The sequence below is a fragment of the Lutra lutra genome, chromosome 14, assembly GCF_902655055.1.
Source record: "Lutra lutra chromosome 14, mLutLut1.2, whole genome shotgun sequence".
Lineage (NCBI taxonomy): Eukaryota > Metazoa > Chordata > Mammalia > Carnivora > Mustelidae > Lutra > Lutra lutra.
The window spans coordinates 73,094,436-73,118,087 of NC_062291.1; the positions used below are offsets into that span (position 1 = coordinate 73,094,436).

At 43.4% G+C, this 23,652-nt stretch overlaps 1 protein-coding gene across 18 annotated transcripts in view; it reads right to left on the bottom strand.

Moving 5' to 3' along the window:
* ABLIM1 (actin binding LIM protein 1) overlaps positions 1–23,652 on the bottom strand; it is a 303,053-nt gene that overhangs the window by 197,780 nt on the left and 81,621 nt on the right. The window lies entirely within an intron of this gene.

Here is a 23,652-nt window from a genome sequence, read left to right on the forward strand (position 1 = left end):
GATCCTCTGTGTCTCTCCCATGCAAGGCAGGGGGTTGGCCAGATGCCCTCTGAAGCTCTAGGTCTCCTGTCAATGGGATTATCTCAGGGCCCTGGAACTGACTGGATTCCAGGAGGGGATTTTGGTGAGTGATCAGTCCCTCCGGCCGGCATGATATTTCTTTCCCATGATGGAACAAGATCAGGCTGTTGACACATTGATTTCAGGTGACTCAAACTGTTCATATACACAGGGGCACCACAAAACAATATTTGCCCAGGGATCCAGATATCCTAGGGGTGGACCTGCTCACTGCAATCATAGAAGGTAGGCATTCTTCTGCATACTTTATGGTTGAAGAAACTGTGACTTAGAAACACTATCTTCCCCAAATAACACATTTAGTAAGTAGAAGAGCTGGGACTGAAATTCTGGAATGTCCAACTCCAAAGCCACATGCTAAACTAATCCCCCAGATTTCCTTATCTGCCTTCCCTGATATATGGACATCCCAATAATGGTTACTCTTTCCTCTAGCCAGTATCAAAGCCTCTCTTTGATACTGTTTGTTCTCTTGTTATTGAACCTACTGACAAGCCATTTTCCAGCACATGCTCTTTCAACCATGGTTTACTGGTCTACCCTTGACTTCCTGCCTTCTCCTACCAGCAGACATTATCTCTTTCACAAGCATCAACGGCTCAGTCCAAAAACATCTGATTTGAATCTCTTTCAGTGGAAGCATTCAGTAGAAGCACCAAACACAGTCACAATAAAGTGTTAGCTCCAGCAGAAACCTGCGTGTTTAGTTTTTATCTCTAATTGTGGAATAAACCTTTTTTCCCTCAATAAAGCCATTTAGGTTTCCACCAGCATGGTAATGTGATGCTTGAGAGGTAGGTGTGGTCAGCGGGTTCTGAATGCAGTTGTTCTAGGGTAGCTTAGAAGGCAGCTGGGAGATCTGTCATGGCTTCTCCATCCCTACTCCAGGCTCCCCTGAAAAGGATGGAGTGGAGACTGTTGGGGAATACGAGAACCAAGGAGCTGTCCACATCAGTAGGTCAGGTCCCCACCCCGCCCTGCCTTAGCATCCATCTGCCAACCACTCCTCCCCACTCCTGTCAAAGCTCAGGAGAGCCACAGTGAGACACCACTTTATTCCTGCTAGGATGGGCAGAATCACAAGTCAGATAATAACAAGGGCTGGCAAGGATGTGGAGGAACTGTAGCCTTCCCATGCTGCCCATAAGAGCATAAAGTGGTGCAGCTGCTTTGAAAATGGTCTGGCAGTTTCTCAGAAGGTTAAACGTAGTCCCCATGTGACCTGCAAATCTCTCTCCTTTCGAGAGACCCAAGAGAAATGAAAAGATATGTCCACACAAAAACTTGTATATGAATGTTATAGCGGCATTATTCATAACAGCAAAAAAAGGGGAAAACCACCCAAATGTCCATCAGCTGATGAGTGGATAAACAAACTGTGGTTTAAGCGTACAGTGCAACCCTATGTAGCCTACCCAGGGAAGGAAGTTCTCAAAAACATGCTAAGTGAAAGAAGCCAGACACAAAAGACCACACAGCATATGATCCCACTCATAGGATATGTCCGGAATAGGGAAATCCGTAGAGACAGAGCGTAAATAAGTGGTTTCCCAAGGCTCAGGGTGGGGTGGGAAGGATAGTGTGGTAATGGGGGAATAGCTAACGGTATAGCATTTCTTTCTGAAACAATAAAATATTCCAAAATTCACCGTGACGATGGTTGCACGTATCAGTTTATATTAGTGAATGAACTAAAGTCACGTATACTCTAAATGGGTAAATTGTATGGTGTATGAATTCTACCTCAAAAAGCTGTTAAAAAGAGAATTGCAAACAGCAAAATGAAGCACCCCCAGGTTAACTCACCCACTGTGCCTCACCTTAATCCAACCGTGCCCAGGAATTAGCAGTTCTCTATTTGACTTCAGAAAGTCACCAGAACATGGCCCATATTCCTAGTTTGCAGGGACCACATCCAATAGCCTTTCCCTCCTGTACTGATTCGAGCCTGATTTGGACAAGGAGCGGGCAGCTAAATATCTTCTTCATTAATCATAAATTAAAAGTGTGCAAACTCCCCAGTGTGCTCACGCCCGCCCACAGGCTGGGCTTTCTCTCTCTTTCCCGGGCAGCTGGACATGTGACCACATTCTCAAGAGCTTCGCTGCAAAGAAGCCTCAACCAGTTCTCCAAAGATTACAACTATTTTTCCTTTTTTCTTTAGTAAATATCGCACAAGATGAGCACACCCTAGGCAGGAACACAGCTGAGATTTCGCCTTTCCAGAGGTCTTTCTTGACTACTGTCAACAGGATGCCTCGAATATGTCTTTTTGATCGATGCTTGAACATACGGAAGAACAGCGTGGGTGGCCAGAGCTCTTTCCCTTCCATCACACTTCCTAGTTCGGAAAGAGATGCACTGGCTACAGAGATTACAAAGTCCTGAACGAGAATATCCTCAGAACTTGCTCCATAGCTGTACTCAGGTTGCACGCTACTTTCCTCTTCTACACGTTTCCCTCCCCCCGTTAATTATGTATAAGGGATAGGGTTTCTTTTGAGGAACGCATTAGGGAAGAACGACTCTAGATGGTACTTCAGAGGCCAATCCCAAGACACGAAGCTGCGTGCAGAGTGGGCTCCTTCACTTACCGGGAGGATCCAGGCAGCTAACCAAGTGCTCCAGGGTGCAGTAGGTCTCGGGGTGCAGATACAACAAGTGGGTGATAGTGGCCCGCCTATGAGCAGGCGGGGGGGTCCCGGCGATGCTCACGTCCTGCACAACCAGCCTCCTCCTGTACGAGCCCATGCTGCCGGCTCTCTCAGAAGAGGACACTCTGCTTTTCCCAGAGCTGCACAGTTTCCCCAGACACTTTAAACCGAGGAAGGAGGGCATCTTGGTATGGATTGAACACAAAGGAAGACACAGACACCAGGAGCCCAAGAGGCTGTGCTTTTCCTTCGACTCTCCTGGCTCCTTCTTATTTGTTTGTTTATTTGTTTTTCCTCCCTGCCCCGTAAAGAAGATTAGTGGAGATGTAGTTCAGTGATTAGCCCCAAGAGCTTAAGGCTCCGTGTAGTCAGAGGATCAGGTATAGAGAGAGTCGCCACCAGGAACTCAGGCCCGGGTCAGTCTGAGAAGCGAATGCATATCCAAAAAACAGATTAAGATCCAGAGCAAGGGAAAGGACACAGCTGCAGTATCTAAAAGAATTCACCTGCCAAGAGTCCTTGTACATTAATATCTCTGGCAGGAGCACTGCGAACAGCTCTAAGGGTATCCATTGTATGTAACCTAAAAATGCAGAGCAGAAGGAACCCAGAGAATAATTCCATGTTCTTCAGTATTTCAGATCTCACAGGAGAGAGACCTCAAGAGAGGTCTTCAGCTTCCACTAGCTACAAATCCAGCTCCAGGCCACAGTCCACACTCCTCTCCACCTTCCAGAGGGAAACCCCTCCTCCTAGTGCCATGAAAATCTTTCTGCCTTATTCCATTAATCCAATGCTAATAATATTCTTAATGTTGTTTCGCGGGGTTTCCACCATTGCAGGATCACGTGACGGAGGCAGAATTACCATGTAGGGAGCTGCATGTTTTCACAAAGTTACAAGCTAGCAGGACCCTCACTCAACTAGGGGGGTGACATATCAAGGGCAACCCTAGCCATGAACGTTGGCCCTCTGACACCCACTCAGGAAGGTTACGCACAATATATGGCAGTCTGAAATAACACAACAGTCACAAGTCAGAGTGAAAAACCCATACTGCCTCCTCCCGTCACTGGGCCGTTATGTTCTGAGACCATCTTTCCTTTCATTAAAACCTGTACACGCTTTAAACAGAACAGAGTTAGAGAGCTGGAAAGGCCTTCAGAGATAATCTGGTCCAGTGCTTCCCAAATAATGCCATGCCTAAGGGTCTTCTGTTGAAGTATTCGACTGTGGAATACTAGCCTGGACCTGTGAATGAGATGCTGCCGGGGTGTCAGGCCCAGGAATAGAGGCAGGCAAAGAGAGAGAGGAGGAAGCAGGCTTTCTGCCGAGCAGAGAGCCCAATGCGGGGCTCGATCCCAGGACCCTGAGATCATGACCTCAACCAAAGGCAGAGGCTTTAACCCACGGAGCGACCCAAGCACCCCAGACCCAGGAATTTATATTCTTCGAAATTCCCCAGACCAGGACCACCACTCAGGAAGCACTGATCTCCAGCCCTTCAATTTCAAGATGGGGACTGTAAGTCTCAGAGATGCAAAGTGACTTTCCCAGGACAACAAAGCAAGCCCATGGCGGATCCAGGTCTCCTGACTCCTAGGTTATGACTGTTCCTACCACAGTCGTCAGGTCCTTCCACAAAACTTACAGGGTAGAGAAAGGAAACTAGTTTCTAATCTTTAATGCAAGACTTGGCAACAGAGCTCAAGAACCAGAGAACCCCAGCCCAGTGGGAAGCACAGTGGGACTGGGGAAGTAGATTCTGTCCAGAGACCTTCCACAGTGGGACGGAGCTGGGGAAGGAATATAGGGGAGCCTTTCTACTACCAAAGTCACATGGTGAAATTTTTGTTCTCAAATTTGGGGGAATTAAGCCCTGGACCGCTATTGCCCCCAGAAAATAAATCCTTCCAAGGTCCTCCTCTAAAGACAGTTACAAAGCAGGTGAGACAATCCGTGTGTGTTCTATTTCTTGCTTGTCTATTCAAAGATCCTTGGGATATGCAGTGTGAGATACTTTACCAAAGCTTCCCAGAGTGTGGTTGTTCAACCGGTTTGTTTAACACACAGATGCCTGAGGCCCGCCTCAGACCTAGGTTCCTCTAGAGCGTTTTTCTATAAACATCATCGAGTGGGACTTCTGCCCTCTACCCATAATTCCTTCTTCCTGTGGTTAGGTTCCTGTAGGCCTGCTGTTTGCAAACTGAGCCCCTGTGCAGCTCTCTCTGCTCCTGTGTGTTCACACGGCTCGTCTGTGAAATGTGTGTGTGTGTGTGTGTGTGTGTGTGTGTGTGTGTGTCTGTGAGGCTGGATCCAACCACTTGAAACATAGGCCCTGGCATACATTAACAATGTACAAACACAGACTTTGGACAGATCAGATGATTATTTTCTTTGAAGCCAGCATCTTCCTGACCAAGCCAAAGTGTAACTATAGTTTTCCATGGCAAAGCTGGTGTGCCTTTTCGGTCCCGAAAATTGTCCAGCGTTGCCCACTGAAATGAATTCTATAGCATTGACTCACTTAGCTTTTGTTATCAGTAGATGTTCAGGCCACCTCTGAATTTTTTGCCAAGATTAGAGATTCATATATTCAGGTCAAGAAGCAACTGGGTGCCGATAGCTTATATAAGGGAAAAATTAAATTCTTCAATAAAAGGATTATATCTTATATAGTATACATCTAATATATATATTATATATAACATACATAATCTATGTGTTATATATTATACATGGTTATATGATGGAAAGTGAGCTAAATGGGGACCACAGACAAGGCTGATGAAAATAACAGGTTTGTTCGCTTTTAAAGACAATCTGACTACACACAGATGTGAGGGGTGGCTTCCTTCTCAGGCAGTGAAGGGAGAGAAACCTCAGACACCAGTCACTTGGGATTTACGGCCAGCACTGACAATGGGTGCTAAGTTCCACTTGCCAGGATGTCCAGAGTTGTTAACCTAACCTCTTCCACATAGTTCAGGGTAAACACCCAGCAGAGGACAAGCCTCCTATCTTTCTTTTTTTTTTTTTTTTAAACAAACACTTTTGCATTTTGCTATTGAAGTGTAGTGGACATGCAATATTATTTTAGTTTCAGGAGTACAACATAGTGATTCAACATTTATATGTATTACGAAGTAATCACAATAAATCTAGTCAACACCTGTCGCCATAGGAAGTTGTTGCAATATTAATCATTAACTATTTTCCCTATGCTGTACCTTGCATCCTGTGTCTTATTTTATAGCTGGAAGCTTCTATCTGTTAATCCCCTCCCCCCAATCTGTCCCTCCCTGCCCCCCACCTCTTGCCAAGCGTCCAGTCTTAAAGATATGCTTTCAGGGGTCTCTGCCTGACAGCTCTCTCTTCAGCCATGAAAGCACAGTATGGAGAAGGTCTGTAAAGCATCAGTGGACCCATTTCTTAGCACTGCAGGGATATCAGCCTCTTGCCACGGCCCATAAAATGATAGGCATAGCAGTTACAAAGAAGTGTAATGGGTTTGGGGACAGTTTATAGGGTTGTATGACGCAGCATCACAATGCGTTACACTACAAAGCTAACGCTAATTACAAAGGCTTAACATTCACCCCAGGTTTTGATGGTCTGCCTACCTCATCAGGTAGGACATTCCTAATTCTTCTCGTGACAGTTCCACTGCACCTGCACAAGCCCTTCTAGGATAAACTAGGACAAGAAACCTTCAGTCGGCAAATTCACCAAGTGGCTTCCCCTCACACCAAGAGCCCCGAGCTCGCTGCTCGCTGCAGGAGCTCCATGATGATGAGATGAACCCCAGCCTCCCAGCCAGGCATTCCGGGGCTCCCTCGTGTTCGGAGGCTGGATGCCTTTACTACTTCTTAATGTGCCAGTCACGGGTCAACTCCTGCAGCAATTTCTTCCAGAAATGCTCTCTGACTTTTCTTTAATTCCATTCTCTGTTATGACGTAGGTATTTCTTCCCCCAGACAAAGGCCTACCTGTCCCTTTAAAGTCTCCACAGCCATCTATCTGCTTCTTACTAAGAAAAAAACATTTTAAGAGACAAAACCACCCCCTTTGAATGGGGATCTTTATGGCATTTAGTTTTCTAAGGGAATGGCCTGAATTTGCAGCCTGTGGCTTGATCAGGGATAATGGGGTTGTGGGCTTTTCGGTTTGGGTTCGGTTTTCATCAGAACCTGGCCAAAAAAGGAGCTCAGCAAGTGCATGCTGTAGCTCCCAGTTATCGGGGTGATCTCTGCTGCTGAGCACAACGGGGGAGGCAGAGAAACAGCTTTCTAAGTGGGAAACATCAGCGGAAGGGGCACAGTTAGACCTTCAGTTGTGCCTCGGCCCCTCGGGGGCTCTCCCCCTCCAGCAGCTCTGCCTCTTGCTGCCATCAACAAACCTCAAGTTTGGCCCTTCTCTTCACCTGCAAGGGCAACCCCTGGGCATCTCCCCTGCAAAGCTCAGTTTACGGGGTCTTACCCTTTCCTCCAAAGCAGGCTGTGATTTTCTGAGCACACTGGCATAGGCTCCCCTCTGGGTAGGGTTCCTCGGAAAGGCCTGCTTCGTCCATCCTTCGGCAAGCGGCGGCCTCTCTTCCAGTAAGGCCACCCGCCCAAGACCTGCTCAGAACAGAACAAGCAGCCAAGCCCCCTCGTCCACAGCATCTCCATTAATAATTCAGTTACTACACAAAATCTGCTGAGCATTCAGGATTGAGAGCACCGGGGCGCTCTGATGACTGAAGTGTCATTAGTTTAACAGACAGCAAGGGGCTCAGATTACTCCCTGACAATACTCTTCACGGGCAAGATTTCCAAATGGCAGTGAGAGCCCGGCTTGGAATGCCTTCAAGGAAGAAGCCGCAGACGGGGATCAGCTCTAGGAAGGTCACAGGCGACCCGGAGCCCGAGTCCCATATGTGAGACAAGGCTGCCCCATGAGTCTGTCCCATGGGGTCCGAGCACACATCTCCCACTACATATCACAACCCACCAGCTTTGGTCTTGTTCAGTTTCTAAACTCTCTACCCTGAGCATGTCCTGACCCTTAATCGTTCCCATGCTTCTTTCTCTCTTCCTGACATTCCTCACCCTTCTCCCACCCGATCCTTCTGAGAATCCACCTGGGCTTAAAAATGCTGCTCAACTCTCACCTCCCGCATCCAGGTGTCCAGAATTACTCTGGTTACAATCAGTTCCTTCCTGCCTTGTCCCAAAGTAACAGCTCTCCCATGGCATTCCTTATATCCTGCACTGTAATATGGTTATCTGTAGACTTCTATTTCCTCTGCTGGCTGCTAAGCTTCTAGAGGGCAGGAGTCTTGCCTTTGTCACCCTGTATCCAATATGCCCCCCACACATCCTAGGTGCTCAATGCCTTGTAAAGAGAATTTGACCATTCCCGGTAAGAACTCAGTGTGAAACAGGAGCATCTAATACTTGGGCAAAAGGCAGGTTATCAAAGACAAAACACACTCTGGTCATCATTAACTACTTAAAGAGGAAAGGACAAGAAAGACCTTTTATACCGATTGGCCTGAGAACTCTTATTCCTACATATGTGAGATGGGATTCTCCTCCTGCAGGTCAAAGCTGATCTAAGTGCCACCGACCTGGGAGGCTCAAAGTGACAAGCACATGCCCGCAAGGCCCAAGCCAGGTGAGGCCACAGGAAGCTGTCCCGGTGGTTGGTCATGAGGAGACAAGCCGTCCTTTGTGGTTGGATAAGTAGCTGAACATGGACCCAGAAACCCTGACGTCGGCGACTCTCAGAACGTCTGCTGACAGAGGCGCTGGCCCCAGAGCCGGCGCGCAGTGCCTGCCTGCCCCAGCCTCCCTGCTCAGCCCTTCCAGAGGAAAAATGCCGAAGGAAGTGTTTCCAGCGACACGGTTTGAAGTATTTATAATTCATCTATCTCAACACGAATAGCTCCAACTCACTCTGGCAAACCTCATGCTCGCTGTCAGTTTACTAGAAAACGTCAACCATCCCCAGATAATCTATTTCCTGACTATGTTGCAAGCAGGGTCTCCTGCTCAAGAAGGTCTTTTCTTACAATCATTCACCCCTGGACTTAAACTTGAACTTCAAAGAGGAAGTCCTTGTAGTTTATGGTCATGAGAAATATGCAAGGTAGATAAGGAACAGGACACCTGATTAAAATCAGTGTGAGGCTTTTCACCATCCTTTGTTTAAGGGATCTATCTTCATGCTACAAATATTTACTGAGCACCTACAGTAGGCTAGGTCAGGTGTCAGCCCTCATAGAGAATGAGAAGGGGGCCCTCAACAGGCACGCAAGTTAGCAGGCGATGCAGGCACGTATGGGTCCTACTGTAGCGCAACTTGGTAAATACCTCCCCCGTGTAAAGTTAGAGCGTAAGAGGTTGGGGGCTGGGCTTGGAGAACTGGAATGTGGGAAGTGGTGCGTCTTAATTTTCTGTCTTAAAGAAAATGTGTTTCTTTTGTGTGTGTATGTGTGTGAATATATACATTTTTAATTTTATAATTTTTATTAACATATAATGTATTGTTAGCCCCAGGGGTACAGGTCTGTGAGTCGCCAGGTTTTCACACTTCACAGCACTCACCATAGCACATACCTTCCCCAGTGTCCATAACCCAACTACCCTCTCCCTACTCCCCCCCCCGGCAACCCTGTTTGTTTTGTGAGATTAAGAGTCCCTTATGGTTTGTCTCCCTCCCGATCCCATCTTGTTTCAGAAAATGTGTTTCTGAAAGACAAGTGGCTTGTGTTCCACCTCTTATGGGGACAATTGTTATGTATTTCTATTCCGTTCCCAACAATGGCACACAAAAACACGTTTCCCTTAGGGAGTCTGCAGGCGTGTGTGTCACACATGCTCCTCCAGCACACTCTCCATGCCGTGCTCTGATATTATGAAAGTGCATGGGAGAGGGAAAGACTGAGTCAGCCTGGTGCTGGTGGGATTATGGAAAATACGAAGTTCTATCTGAACCTCAAAGAAAAAACGTACCAAGCAAATAAGCAGATTAGGGGAAGGCAAAAAGGATGATCCGAAGAGAGGATACTCCAGAAGAATGTTTTATTCAGATCACACACCTGACAATGGGAAGGGTGGTCAAGAGCCAGGGAAGGTCTTAGAAGGAAGAACCTACCCATCCACCTATAAACAACTCTATTTAAAGAAATAAAATGGCATTACGACTGAGCAAGCACACACACACACAAAATGCCTCCGAACAGTTTGCTGACTGCCATTCTTTCTCCAGAGGGTCAGAATGCTGAGAAAACTTGGCACACGGCCACCAGCGCCTCAGCTGACTCAGTAGTAACTGCCCCACTCAGCACTTGTTTTTGTCCAAGAACCTTATAACCAGAAACGTGTTCATCATGGCAGCTGTCCTGAGAGGGGAGGGGATGACACATGCTATAAGAAGCCCCTACAACTCGGACTGAGAAACTGAGACCCAGGGGGTCACTGCTCCCCTTGAAACAAAACCCACAGTCAGAACTCAATGTATGAAGAGAACCTAAATTCCCCAAAGGCAGGTCCAAGGACTTACTGACTGTTTGGAATTTCAGGGCTGTAAAAGGTTTCAGAACACGGTGTTTTAAATGTGGCTACGGATGGACAATGATTTTTCTAACAAAGGGGAACCTGCCCTTGTCTCTCCATAGTCTGAGCTGGTGACTTCCATGGCACCTTTGACCTGGAAGGGACAATTTTACGGGATGCAGAATTGGGAGTCTCTGATGTGAAAGATGCTTTCAGGAAGAATCATCATCCAGGTATCATTTCGTTTCCTATTTGTCAAAATAGGGTATGTAATCACTGTAAGAGAATTTACTGCAATGTAGAAAGAAAACGCTAGAGCATTTGTGTGTGTGTGTGTGTGTGTGTGTGTATGTCTCCTTTAACATTTTATTTTTTATTTTTATTTTTAAATTTTTTTTAAAGATTTTATTTATTTATTTGTTGGAGAGAGAGAGAGAGAGAGCATGAGCACAGGCAGACAGAGTGGCAGGCAGAGGGAGAAGCAGGCTCCCCGCTGAGCAAGGAGCCCGATGTGGGACTCGATCCCAGGACGCTGGGATCATGACCTGAGCCGAAGGCAGCCGCTTAACCAACTGAGCCACCCAGGCGTCCCTCCTTTAACATTTTAAAGTATGCATATGCTTTAGAATGTACACGACATTCATACAGTTCGAGTGCATTGTTTATCAGCAATTAATACACATAACTACGTGTTGTTTTACTTTTTTAACGCTAGGATGCAAAATCAAGAGAGGTTGGAGACCAGAGATTCATCTATCAAAATAAATCATAAGGAAACTAATAAGAACTCGACTAACCCAGAGGTTAAGTACTAAATAATGGATGAACCTAAGTTGAAAATGCATAAAGAAGAACAACAATGTGGTGGGTGAAGGCATGCCTGGGCTCTGGAGTCAGAGAACCTCGTTCACATCCTACCTGGTTCCGCTATGTACTGTTGGGCAAACTCAGGTGAGTTTTTCACTTATTTCAACCTTGACTACCTTGTCTGTAAAATGGATATAATAATAGTATCTCCTCTATGTATCTACTAAAGCCCTTAGCAGTTCCTAGTCCCTATGAAGGGCTCTAGATATAGACATGGGACTAACAATAGAAATTAAAACAATTGAGGCCATAGGTTGGTCCTGAGATACTCGTGAGCCTTAGGATATGTGGAAAGTACAGTCCTCCCTAAAGAAGCAGCCACTACTCAGATGGAGACAATTATTTCTAGTTTGGGATGCAGGCCAAGTATGGCCAGATGTTCAGATTTTTATGTGAAATCTCCCAAATTTCAAACATTTGCAACTAGCTAAAAAAACCCCAAAAAACAACAACAAAAAAATTCTCTCTCTCACCCACACCCCACCCACGCCCAAAGGCGCATGCGTGCACACACACACACACACAAGAGAAAACATGCTTCCAGGCCTACTATGCCTGTGGGCCAGCAGTCTGGGACCTGTGTACAAGTTCTTTCAAACCTCGGTGTAAACCCTCCCACTCACTGAGCTTAAACCAAATAGTTATGATTTATTTTGGGTACTGGCAGAATGTGGTGGGGTACAAGATTTGAGAAGCATTGACAGTTTTCACATAAGAGTTATACCTTCTCATTTGTAAAATCAGATTTTAATTAAGGCACCTCTGTCCTGAGCCACCATGTGCACATCCCTGTATTCCCCAACAATTAAGTATGTAATACTAGTAGCACTTTCAGAGCAAAGTTTGTCACATTTTCTTCCATGTGACAAATAGAACATGTCCTTTCTCCATTATATTATTGTTTATATCATTATATAATTTTGGATCTTTAATCACTCATAGGATCCTATTATACATACTACTCTGTAATTTTTCCCTAAACTTTTTTTTTTAATAAAATTAAGGTCTAATTTACATACAGTGAAAAGCATAGATCTTAGGTGTACAAGTCAATGAGTTTTGACATATGCATCCACCCATGTAACCCACATCTCTATCAAGATATTGAATACTTCCATTCCCACAGAAAAGTCCCTGTGCTCCTTTGCAGTTATGCTCATCTCCATACCAGAGACAACCACTGTTCTGATCACCACTTTGGTATGTTCTAGAACTTCATAAACATAGATATCCAGGTTCTACCCCTTTGCCTCTAGCTTCTTCTCTCAGCATGGTTTTGAAATTCATCCATGTTTCCCTGTTAAGTTTTACCTCTAATATTTCTCCTGATGCAAAAATCATAGCTTCTCTCTAATATGCTGTAAACCATAATCTGGGTGTTATTACCACATGGTAAACACTCATTCCATGAACTTTGGAACTGATAACAAATGCAATACCTACTTGTGGAGTCCCAGAACTTAAATGCTGTTGATACCATATCATTGATTGGGGCAGGCCCATGATCTGGGAGGCTGCCTGGGTCAGCAGTCTTGATAGGAAGACTTCAGACTATACCATATGCTGGGGGAGGAAGAGCTGTCTGTCTCTGGAAGTACTGAATCAAAAAGGGAAGTGGAAATGGGAAAGGAGTCAATTATGAATCAGCACATGGGAGAAGGAATCAGACAGGGAGAACGTATTTCAGGATGAAATGGGACGAGAGATAGGTAAGCTTGACTAACCATGGGGCAAGTGGGGTAAGACAAAGTTGTTAGTAGATAAGGAACACATAACAGTTCTAACATCTTCCCACAATACAGAGTACCTCATGGAGCCATCCCTTTCTTGCCTGGATTCAAACACCCAGCCACACTGAGGACAGGCAGTGTTTATACGACTTGACTCCAATGGACATATGGCCAGAATACAAAGATGCGGGATGCTTACTAAGGGGGAAATAAATCTGTGATATAAGGCGTTTGGTTAGAATTCCAAAGAATAGAGCCTGAGTGACTAGGGAAAAAGAAGTACAGCCATTGAGACAAGAGACACAGGAGAGAGATTGAGTTTTGTTGATAATGAACTAATTTCAGATATCATAATGAGTTTAGGATGTCATCATAGTATCTACAGAGTGGTGTCTAGCAGACAAATGGGAATGTTCCTCTGAGTCTCAGTGGAAAAGTCAAAGCCAGAGCTATATCTTTGGCAGTGTCCGTCAAAGTGAAGGCTGGAGCCATAGGAATAGATGAAAGAGGAAAAAAATCACTGAACCATGAACTTCTTGAAAGCAAAGGTGGCCTTCTCCATTTCTGTGTTTGCTTCACGGAAGATGATTCACAAATATTTATGAGCACTGGACCTTAAAATGAATCTTCTTGTAGGTTATCTGGGAAAAATATTAGAATTGCCCATCTAGACTCAATTTACTCAAATTGACCCTTTGTGCATAAATGCTTGAACCTCTCAGCTCATTGCATTAACAAAATGCAACTCAGCAGTACTTCCTAGCATTCTAATTAAAGACACATGCATTTTATTGATTAAAATTTCCAGTAACACAGCATAATGCTATTACTTATCTTGCCAAGAAAAGGAGAGAAGCAGTTAAAAAAAAAAAAAAAAAAACCACTCACAGAAGGCTTCAATACATCCTCCAATTTATCATGGATAATTTAAAAATGTAGTAATTAAACTCATCTAAGAGGATATAGGTTTGCAGAGAACAGATTTAGAAAAATATTGGATTCTAAAGAATATTACCCTTTCCACAATCCATTTCATAATTATAAATGTGTACCCATCAGTAAAACTGCCCAGGAAAATCCAAAGGTAGCATGGACCATGATCTGTATAAAAACAATCACATTTAATGAACATCTCCTTGTGCATAGCCCTGCAATAGGTATAAAATAGAAAAACAAAGTGCCTTGCTTTTCATAGAAGCCTCTATAAAGGCTTCCAATATTGGAACTCTCAAGACAAAGCAAGCAAAAATAGCCTGCACCAGGATGAAGTGGGTGGTGGATGTCTTCAACAGGACAGATGGATCATTTGGAGCTCCGTGTGTGTGTGTGCGTGTGTGTGTGTGTGTTTCTGTGGTTCTTTTATTTATTTATTTTTTCAGAAGGAGAGAATTGCTTGGCACAATTTTTAAACTCACATTGGCATATGGAGAAGCAGAGCAGGGGGTGGGGGGAAGGCAGCCTCGAAATAGAGAACCGAGCAAATGGTAATGCCTAAGGATCCAAAAGGATAGAAAAAGAGCTTTTTAAGAATACGAATTACAAATGGTTTAAAAGATTATCATGTTAGAGTCCTAGAAAAAGCAATTAGATACTTGAAGTTCCACAGAATCCATGGAGTAGATAGAAACAAAGACCAGGCTGAAAGAAACATCACACTAGGTTAACTTACCACCCACCAATCTTGATTTCAACCACACCCTTCCCTCCACTGTCAGTCCCTCCTCCTTGGGTTTACTGCCCTGCGAAGCCCTCTGTAACTCTACCCTATGAATTCACCCATCTCTGAATGGCTAATTCACCCCTCAAATTGCAAACTTGGTTTATAATTGAGGGTCAAGATATGTCACGTATTTTCTTACCTATAGTTTCTTCCATTTGATTTTGATATTTCCATTTCTGATATACTTCATTAGAGAAAATTTGAGAAACACTGAAAACCATAAAGAAATGGAGGCAACATGATCCTACCATCCAAAAACCACTATTAATGCATCAGTATGAATATTAATTTTTGTCTTTCAGTTTCTCCCATAAAGTATTTCATGTGGTTCAAATCACATTATATGTGCAATTTACAACTTTTGCTTATCAGAATTTCTCCCATGTCATTCAAATCTATTTCAAGGTAATTTCTAAAGTTAAATTTTCTATTGAAATACAGCTTATGGTAAAGTTCAAAAACCTCTTGTACAGAGCTCAGTGAACTTTTACCTGTGTACAACCATGTCACTACCTCTCAGATCAACATCTAGAACATTCTCAATACCCTAGTAGGTTCATCTGTATTTAGTCAATACTGCAAACCCCTTCCTCCAGGCAACCACGATTCTGACTTATCATAGGAGATGCTTTGCTTGCTTTTTACCTTGAGATAAATCTGTGGTTTCTTTGCTCAGCATAATGCCTGTTCAATTCATTCACATTGTGTGTATCAGTAGTTCTTCCCACCCTAAGTAATATTCCCTTTGAACAGTACACCACAACCACAACTGAATTATCCACTCTCCTATTTTAGGACATTTGGGTTTTTCCAGTTTGGGTCTATTATGAATAAAACTGCTATGACTATTACTGTATGTGTCCATTCGTGGATACATACTCATTTCTCTTGAGTATACACCTGGGGTAGAATAGGCATGTGTCAGCTTTGGAAGGCACTGGATGGCACTTTCCAAAATGATTGGTTCAGTTCCTCACCTAGACTTAGTGCTAAGGGTCCTTCTAATTTTAGCTGTTCTGATAGATGAATAATGGCATCTCACTGGGGTTTTAACTTGCATTTTGATGACTCATGATGGTGAGACTTTTTCCACATGCTTATTGGTCATTTTGGATATCCTCTTTTGGGAAGTATGTCTTTATAAAGTATGGATCATCTGCTTTCCTACGAAAGGATGTAGGATGCAGGATGTATACATAGCATGTAGGATCTATACAGACTGCCCCACATTGGTACCCCCCAGGCTGAAACCCATACCGTAAAAAAATAATCCTGTGTGACAGTCACTAAGGTGAACATTTATTGACACGCATCAGCTCTGTAAGGCTCACAGTGACTTTATGCATCAGGGAGATGTTTCCACTTCCCAGGGCTGCCTTAACAAAGTAGCATAAATCGATTTGCTTAAATGACAGAAATGTATTGTCTCCCAGTTCTGGAGGCTAGAAGTCAGAGCTCAAGGTGTCAGCTGCGTTGGTTCCTTTGGACAGCTGAGAGGGAGAATCTGTACCCCACATTGCTCCTGGCTCCTGGTGGCCTCAGGTGTTCTTGGCTGGTAGATGGCTGTCTTCTCCCTGAGTTTTCACATCATTTTACCTGTGTGTCCAAATTTCCCATTTTTATAAGGACATCAGTCATCCTGAATCAGGACCCACCCTAATGCACTCATCTTATCTTGATCATCTGCAAAGACCCTAGAGCCAAATAGGGTCACATTCACAGGCCCTGGGGGTTAGGACTCAACATGTTTTGTAGGGAACAATTCAACACAAAACACTAGGAAAGTAACTGACATAGAGGAAAGAGAACTTCCCAAGGAAAGGAGGAAAACATATATACAAATGTATCTTACAAAAGGATGTAAGATAATAATCAGTAACAGTGAGAGTGCCCTTACAGGATTATGTTACCTGGGAAAATGGTGTTTTTCTAAGAAACCCAGGGGATTTCAAATGATTGTGTTCTCAAAACCTCCCCAGGATTTCTTTTAATTTTATTGCCAACCTTGGGTGTAATGACTCTGAATTCTAAATCCTTTTAAGGTGCAGTTTGATTTTAATCAGAGGTATGTAAAATCAGGAGGGAGTTTATTTACTTTGGGAAAAGTCCCTCTTAATTTCTGAAGGAGGCTTGTTCCCTCCCACCCTGGGACTCAGGGGCACGCTGACATGCTGTGGTCCACATGTCCATAGCTGACGCCAGCCCGTGGGTGCCAAGAAGGGAGGGGTCAGCTTTTTCAACTGTGCTAACTCCAGGTCCTAGGACAGTAACTGGCATGAGTCAGGAGCTCAAAAAAAAAAAAAAAAAAATTGTGAAATGAGTGAAATGGACAATGCCTTCCAGTGCCCACCTTCCATGTATATTTTGACATCTTCCACAAGGAGAGAAAAACCAAGAAACAAACATCAAGAAAGATATGAAGCTTTATGAAACATTTAAGAGAATTGAGACTCTTACCCAAGGGGCATTCCTTTTTCCCACCTTTCTAAAAGCAACACTCCAGACTTCTGTATCTGAGTTTGTTTTTTTTTTTTTAAGATTTTATTTATTTATTTGTCAGAGAGAGAGGCACAGTGAGAGAGGGAACACAAGCAAGGGGAGTGGGAGAGGGAGAAGCAGGCTTCCCTCTGAGCAAGCAGCCCAAGGTGGGGCTCGATCCCAGGACACCAGGATCAGGACCTGAGCCACCCAGGCACCCCTGTATCTGAGTTTAATGAGCAGAAATCAACTCAAGTAACAGGCTACTGACAGGCTGAATGTAAATGAATAAACAGCTATTGAAGATTTTGAGAAAGAAAGACCCTTCAATTCCCAACAGCATTCTGAGCTTTCTTTCTATTTTCAAATATAGGGGTAGGAAAACAAAACAAAACAAAACAAAACCCATGAAGATTGCTAAGTAATTCTAAGTGAAATACAACTGAGATGGACAAACGACCACTTGAATCCTGTATATTCTTAGAAGTTAAAAATAAATCATCCCTATTAATCCCCTTAGCTCCCTTATACAAATCTAGATCATGTCAGTCAAATAAAATCTTTAAAGTGGCATAAAATCAAATCATTTTAATTAGGTGTTTCTTGTGCTTTATTTCTAAACCTTCTTTCCCCTTCTTTCTCCAGCTAAACAAAAGCATCAACATTCTTGGTGAGCGTGTTTTCAAACAGGCTTTTAGAGGCAGAAATGATTTGTAATGAGTAATAACGTGGACGCGGGTGGCGTTTTCACTCTGCCCGAGCCGCATTAGCCTGTGGGAAAATCTGTCTATTGAATGACCATTCGGGTTTTACTGACTTCTCTGAAAGATATCTTGGTAAGCGAAATTAATCTTTACTGCCTTCAAGATAGTTGTTCCTTTTTCAAAAAGCTTTCCTTAGCTGACTCTTTCTTAATTCCTTCACTATTCTAGCTCAGTAGATGATCCAAAAATGCCTGCCGTCTGCCTTTGCAAAGTTTTATTGGAACTCAGTCATATCCATTCATTTCTGTATTATCCACGGCTGCTCCTGTGTTACAATCACAGTTGGTGAGTTGCAAGAAGGACTGTTTGGCTGACAAAGGCTAAAAACAGTTACTATCTTGTCGTTGACAAAGAGTTTGCTTTAGGCTAGTCACCCAAAGTGTTCAAACTTCTCTTTCTTAGTTTTTTTGCTCTACATACATCAGTGTTCATTGGCTTCATCTATAGATCACTTCCTCAAGTATGGTTAGCAAGGTCCCTGTGGGTTAAAATAGTCTTTCTTTTCTTAAAAATAAAAAACAAAAGTTCTGCCAGATTAACGAGGCAGAGACTTTTATTTTGGTGTCAACAAGGTTTCACTCTCACCAATGCCCTTGCTACGGCACAGGACCCTGTAAGCATCAGTGGCCCTAATTTATCCCTCCTTGTAGCCAAGTCCTTTGCCATGTCACTTTCCAATGTCCACTCACTTTGAGACTGGGCTTGACCACATGACTTGCTCTGGCCAGAAGAGTAAAGAAGACATGTCAGTGTGTCAGTTCTGAACTTAGGCCCCAAGAGATCAGGCATGTTTGTGCTAGCTCTCTTGTCCTTCTCTTTCACTGTGATGAGGACATGCTTGACACAACCTGCTGGTGCCAAGAGGAGGGTGAGAGATGCATGGAGCAGAGCTACCTCCAAACACAGGAGGAAGTCCGCCGAACTGCCCGCTAATGGCAAAGAAAGCCACTGACCCTTCGTATGCAGACCCATGAAACATAATAAATGATCATTGTTTTACATTTCTGAATTGGGATGGGTATAAAACGGCAATAGGCAATTGATACAACTTATTTGCCTGAAAATACTGACTGCTAATTCTTGTATTTCCCTGGAATCTTAAAGGCAAAAATGAGAAAGTTGAAATGTTTTTTAATGATCTGGTTCTTACATGACCATACTGCTAAAGTATAGGGGACAAGTAGGGGACATAAATGTCCCCCGACAGTCAAAGAACAAAGGATAAATAACTAATCAATAAAATTTAGTGAGCATCTACCATGGGCTCAATGACAGAGATTTCTGAAAGATATAAAAATTATAGTTTCTAATATCAGAGAACTTATACTTCTGCTGTAGGAAAGGAAATAAAAAGGGGTGGATAATTAGAGTATAAGGCAGTAACTGAGTTCCAAAACTTCAAGGTTCTGGTTAAACATAGTGCTTTGATCATGTGTTTATCTCTGCATCTTGACAAAACCCCAAAACAACAAGAGAGGAACACCAGCAGACGAGGTATGGACACAGTTTTGGAAGCTGGAAAGTGAATGAATGATATCTGCAAAGAGCAGGGAGGCTGTAAGTTAAGCTGGAGGGAGAGATGCCTATTGGGGCAAACCAGGAAGGGTCTGGTATTGGGGGGTACCAGGTACCACTGAGGGCAGGGATGAAGGATAAGACTGAACAGCCCTGACACTCTTTACGGGAAGGAGTTACACCTCCATTCCCCCTCCTCATCTCTCTGCCCAGAGGCTAATCCTCACGGATGCCTGCTGAAAATGACATGAGGTTCTGTGCCAAGCTGCAAGGTCCCTTTTGGCGTAGGTGGAAATGGGATAAGAGAGAGGAGGCAATCTCTTTCAACTTTGTTTTTAGCTATTTATTCTGGTACTTAATTCCATCTCCCTAAATAAGATGCTTCAATGGTCATGTCTTGGTATTTTTTTTTTTCATGGTAGACATTATCTATTGATTTACTACACAGGAAGTTTAGGATTTAATTAACTCTTCTATACTCTTGACAATAGATAATATCTAAAACATAAAGGTTAGAAGTGGCTCCCCAAACTTTCAAAAACCATGCTGGGTCATGTGTCCAAAGAAACTATGAAATAGATAAAGAGCTACACTGAGCAACAGGGAGGGATGGGTCATCTTAGGGAGTCAGGCCAGAAAAACTCTAGAATCCCTGGCTTTCATTCCTTTGTCTCCCATTCATGAGAGAAGACACTATTTCATTTGGAAGACCAGAAACATGAATTATTTTGTTGAAAATAAAATGAAAAAATAAAACTGATAATAGTAGTTACCCCCTAGGTTTGAATGGTGGTCAAGGAAACTCTTGCCTTTCATATATTATTTGAAATTTTTACAGCAAAGCTTATTCTTATATGATTTATACAATTTAAAATAAAATACACACAGAAAATGGAAAAAAAAACCACCAAACTGAATCAAGGTCTTGGATTCCAAGACACTATTCAACAAAATAAATAATTTGGAAGCATCTACATTTCTCAGGTAGAACCATAACCAGTAATTATGTAAGTCATTATTATAAGTAAGGTATTGTGTCATGGGTTTTATAAACATAAACATATTCATTTACTACTCATGATCTTATAAAGAAGGTAGTACCTATTAACTCCATTTTATAGATGTGGAAACAGGCTTGGAGAACTTCACAGCTAGAAGATACCAAAGCCAGGCTGGGAATCAAATCCCTCTGCCTCTAAAGCTCAAGAGCTTGACACCATGTCTAGACGGAACCCGCTTTCCTCCTGCAAGTCTGAAATTATTGGTTTACATTAGAAAAACTACCTTTGAAATTCACCAGAGAATACCATTTTAGCAAGGGGAATATAAATCCCCAACCCCTTGTGGCTTTGGCAGTGAGAAGGGGCAGAGATGGTTCTGGAGAACAAGAGACAAACTTCCTCCACACTGGAACCACGGTGAGACATGATCTGTGGTCAGGTTGTGCCCCTTGAAACCACCGGGCTCATCTCTATCCCTAGGAGCCTCTGGACCTTCCCTAGCCAGCGTCATACTCTCCCGAGGTGACTATCTCCCCTAACATCTTATATTCCTATACTTGCGTGCTTCACCCTGCTCAGAAGGTTATTAATTTGTCACGTAGGTGACTTGCTCAGCTCATCTTTGGCACATAATGCCAGTGATCCTTCCAAGATTATGGATTCTAAATGACAAAGACTTATTCTGCACAGTACCTAGCACGGTGCCTGCCACCTGCTGAAGGATGCTTAGTAAATTAATGGTAACAAACAGAACGTTAATGAGCTGCTTTAATGCCAAGTCCAGCGCGGGCTCTCTGACACATCAGCTAGACCCTCCCTGAGGAAGCTACCAATTAGAGAGACAGACTATTAGAGTGAGAGTTCTTTTAAAGTTAAAAAAAATAATAACAATAAAGACGTGGGTGAGGCCACAAGCCTCAGAAGAAAAATGGCTAATTAAATTCACGCATCTGTACCTGCGTTTGAGGGTTCATGTAGGCAACGACATCTTGTATAGGAAAAATTGGGAAAACAGACCACTTAAGTCATTTAAAAAGAGTCAAGAGATGTGCTTTCCACCAAATCATACCACTCCCCCAATGTGGTACCTTTTTTCTAAGGGCACTCTGCATTCCAGTTTACCTTCTAGCTCTCTGTCCCTTCAAGTCACCTGTCAGCGTGAGGTATGAGTCCCAGGAAAAGTATTGTAAAGAAGAGTAATACCAGCTCAGGAAGTTTCTATTCCATTAAGATCTTCAAGATATGTGGTCTTCGGGGGATGGTCAAGGTACCGCGGTGCAGTCAGGCAAGGGAGCCTGTAAGCATCAACAGCAGGGGGAGGGGCAGAGACAGGGACAAGGAGGGGAGATGGGGACAAGCCCTCTCAAAGCTCATTCTATTGTTGACTGTTCTATGACAACCCGATAGCCGGTGCTCCTGCGGCCAGCTCCCACTGCTTGGGCATGTCCCCGGCAATGTCATGATCTAATTGACCCACTGGTCACTGACCTTGGCAGAGCTCATTTGCAGTGGCAGCTGTGACTGCCTCTTAAAGCAGAAAAACCTGTCCAGCATTCCATTCTCTCAGATGAAATCTAAAAGGAGTGCTGGCTGGCATGTTGTACCAACCCACCCCCCCTTTTTGGAAGGGAATGGGGTTTAGAGATAAGTTTTGCAAAATCCCAGTCCCGGTATTCTGAATTGATATCCTGACGGTCACCCCAACCTTTAAAGATTTTATTTCTAAGTGGTCTCCACACACAACGTGGGGCTGGAACCCACAACCTGAGAATCTCACGCTCCACCCGCTGAGCCAGCCAGGCGTCCCAACAGTTAGATTTTCATATAAAGAAGGTTGGGTACCTTGTATGCCTAAACTACTATTAATTATATGCAAACACCAGCTCTAAGTGTATCATTTAGAGCAGAAGGTAGTAAATCAACAGTCATCTAAGTAGCCAATGCTTTCAAGGTGTGCCAGGAGTGAAAAGACAGAATGATGTACTAATTAAAGAGCGATGGGTGAGCAAGGATAGTTTTCTTAAAGCTTTAAAGTATCGGGAACCCAGCTGCAGGAAAAAGAGACAAAATTTAAGAGTGGTCAAACTTGTTTGTTATAGATCCATTCAGAATATCCTTCCATTTAAAAAGTAGGTAAGTGAAATGTATTGTCAATTTTCCCAATGGAGGATACTTTTAAAACAATGCAGGGTAGTGAAAGTCCTTATGTTCCAAACATAAGGTGTGCTTGTTTTTGAGTCTCAGAAATAATCTGTCAGCCTTCCCATTTAATTATGACCGAGATTCAAGTCAACTATTGAGTGTTCTAGAGATACACGTTCTGTAAATTCCAGCTGGCAGCGAGTGGAAAGACTCCAAATCCCTTAAAAATATGCCATGGAGTAGAAAGAAAGAGTAGTCAAAAAATGGAGAAAAGAAATGAAATTCTTTTGAAAGATTAGTTCTTTTTTTTCCAGTTTGACCTCAAAAAAATATAATCAGATATATGGCTTACTCGGTTTACTTATAATCTCTCTGTCATGGAAGATTTTCTAAAACCTGCCCTACCTTTCCTGGAAATCAAAACCAAAATCCACTCTTTTTACAGTGCAGGGAAAGAGAGGGCTCCAAGTTTATTCAAATAGAGACATGCAGACATCTTGAGATATTCTAATTTTATCCCTTTCACTTAGGAAAAGCCATCGAATCAGAGTTTCCAACTTCAAATACTAGTAATACATTAATACTAATTAAGGTGCACATTATAATTAAAATTCAGATTCTATCTTCGCGGAGAGCCCAGACATTATTTGAGCATCTAGAGGCCTTTTATAACAGCAGGTGATATTACACTTCAGAAAGAATAAGGGGGAACAACTTTTGACAAAGTTGGCTGACTGCCCACATGGGGCCCCTATCAGCTTTACATTTTATTTTTCTGATGTTTGTCAACTTTTGTCTTCCCAGTGGATGTCTAAGGGAGATCAATAAAGAATACGGAACATTGGCCGAGTTTTAAAACAGCGTTGTCTTTCTTAATAACATTCACTTGCAGGAGAAAGTTTCACGGCACAAAAAGTCACCATGAATTATTCATCAGTCACGGAGTGTGCCAACCTGCAGGTCCCCTGTACCTCTCAACAAGTGTGGACATGTGAGGTGCAGGAGAGCCAGGTCCCCCGGTCCTACCTGTCCTGGGTAGGAAGGGAAACGCCAGCTCACTGGATGTCCTGGTAAGCAGAGAAGGGCACAGGGCTGGGAAGTGAAGGTGGGAGGGTACAGAGTGTATCTGCCTTACAAGGAACTACCCGCTAGCCTATTC